Consider the following 2,956-nt stretch of genomic DNA (forward strand, 5'->3'; position numbering starts at 1 on the left):
AAAGGTGGATCATGCTATCAAGAGTGTGTGATGTTGGAAGATTGTGTGTATAAGTATCATGTCTGGAGGCCGGATGTTGATATTATTAGGCATGAAGTGATCTTTAATAGTAGACAAATGGACATTGGATGTAGTTGCAAGTTGTTTACTGAATTGGGGATTTTGTGTTGTCATTGTTTACGCATTCTAAATGTGCATTGTGTTTCTGAAGTCCCCGAGAAGTATATTTTGAAGAGGTGGACTAAAAAAGTTGTTGAAGTTGATAATGTTGATATAATGTCTAGAGTTGATAGTGGTAATGGTGCATCTTCTGTTTGGTTATTAGAAATCATTAGGAAATTTCAGAGGCTTGCTATTTATAGTCAGGAAAATATCGAAGGACGGAAGATTTGTGAAGAAGCAATTGCAGATGCAAAGAGAAGACTTGAAGCTGAATGTGGTGGCAGTTTATTTGAAGATTGTGACATAGGATCGACAAGTGGTGTTATAAAGGATCCATCTACTAGGAGGATGAAAGGGTTGCGGAATAGGAGGGTGAGCAGCGTTATTTCAAAGAAATATAACAAAGCAAGGGGACGGAAGCATCTTGCAAATATGGTTGCTTCCAAAATAAAATCTGCTGTTCAGTCTCAAGTTGAGGGTGATATTTTAAATATTGCAGGCGATGGATATCTTGTGCACCCAAGTTCCGGATGTTCTAGTTTTTGTCACGTTAGCACAATGTCAAGCATGGAGGATAATTAAAGCACATGTTAGTGTTAATCATCGTAGTTATATGTATCACGTATAGAATGATGTTAAATCACATAACTCAGCAGTAATAAAATAAACTTTTATTATGATATGTGTTGTTTTAAAAGTTTATGTGTATTCATTATATACTTTATGTGTATTCATTATATACTTTCTGTGTATTACTTCATATGATTATGTACATTTTTATTTGTGTTAATTACTTTTATATATTTATGTACATTTCTTTTTTAGATTTGCAGTTATCAGTATAGGGAAATGATATGCTTGGTCATATGTGTATTATGTACATGTTTACATTCAGTAGGATGTTTGATTGTATATATTAGCATAAACAAAATATTTGTTAGACTTTTTTTAGTAGTATGTGCACTGTTTGAAAGTTTATGTGTATTCATTATATGGGTTATGTGTATTACTTCATATGATTATGTACATTTTTTGATAGTTCATAGTTTGTGTAGTATATGCATTGATTATGCACAAAACCAAATTGGGGAATATGAAAAATATAGAATACAAGTAAACATTAGATTGGATTACCAAAAGGAGCATATACAAATTTCTGATAATTGTTTATCAACTGAAACTTCCAGAAATTGAACCAAAAATACAAGTAACCCTGAGTTTGGATTAGGAGAACTGATTTTTACAGATTGTGGTTAGTAGTTTCACTTCTATTTCTTGTAGTTGTCCCTTGCTGATTGCATGACTGTTTCCATGTATTCGTTTTTCTTCCACATGATGATGTTTGCTGCATATTTTGCTCTAAGCGATGTAATGAAAGCAGCCTACAGTAAACAAAAGATACATGTTAAAATTAGAAGAAATAAGAGATAACATGTGTAATGTAGAACAAAGTTGATTATTACTTACATCACTATCACCCCCTATGAAACCAGTTTCCCACTTGTCTACCGCAGTCCCTTTGTAAGTTTCCATGTGGCGCATGCAATACACACCACAATCTGTTGTGTTCTCTTCATCTTGCCATGGCATGTGAATGCACTCAGCTTCGATATTCTTCACTTTCCTTGCAAGGGAGTTTTTCTTCGTTTGGAGGTATTTGTAGAAAGCTATTTTCTGCACATTATAGTAATTGCAGTGTTTAATTAATTTAAGTAATGTAAATATTAAACTATAGGGTATAGATATTAAATAGGAGTATTAGTTTATCCTACCAACTTAGCCGGGCAGTTCTCATATCTGTTCATATTTGGTATTCCCTTGGGCATTAGCTTGTTATCAATGATCTGAAGTTTTGACTTGGGGATGTTAAAGCACATTAAGTAGTAGTGATTGTGCCTCAAGATTGTAAAGAAAACCTGAAATGAATAATTAAAAGGTATTTAACAAACTGTGTCAAATACAGACATAAATTCAATAATCTTAGAATTCATATATATATATATATATATATATATATATATATATATATATATATATTTATTTATTTATTTATTTATTTATTTATTTATTTATTTATTTATATTTTATTTTACTTATAAGACTTGCATCTGTTATATCAATTGCAGTCCCCCTCAACTGGTAGTCAATATTTGCACAGAAGTCACCAATATCCATATTCCTTGCTTTTATTTCAACATTTTCAAGCGTCATCTGTAAAGAAGAGGTTGTGTGTCATATAGTACATTGTTTTAAAAAATGCTTTAGTTCTAGATGTGTACTTACGTAAGCAGCTTCCGAGAAGAAGATCCTTTTTGGTTGATCAATTGATCTTTTCATATCAAGCACTGTCAATCTGTGTGCCCAGATTTGTAGGATATTTGTAGGTAGTTGTCCACTTGCCAATGTTGCAATGTCCTCCCTCATTGCAAACAGATCATGGGCAGAAAACAACATTTCACTGGAAACAAACAAAACAAGTTGATATTAAAAAATAAACATTTCACAATTTAAAGTAATATACTGTTTCCCACATTCTAAATGTATAATGTACATAATGTCATGAAGTAATACACATAACATATAATCAGGAATACACCAATGTACATAATATCATGAATGAATACACATAACATATAACATGAATACACATAACACATATCAGAGTACACATAATGTGGTATATCAACTGAGAACACCAATGTACATAATATTAATATGAATACACATAACATATATCATGAATACACATAACAAATATCATGAATACACATAATGTGGTATATCAACTGAAAGC

The sequence above is a fragment of the Ipomoea nil genome, unplaced genomic scaffold (assembly GCF_001879475.1).
Source record: "Ipomoea nil cultivar Tokyo-kokei standard unplaced genomic scaffold, Asagao_1.1 scaffold1102, whole genome shotgun sequence".
In the NCBI taxonomy this organism is placed as follows: Eukaryota; Viridiplantae; Streptophyta; class Magnoliopsida; order Solanales; family Convolvulaceae; genus Ipomoea; species Ipomoea nil.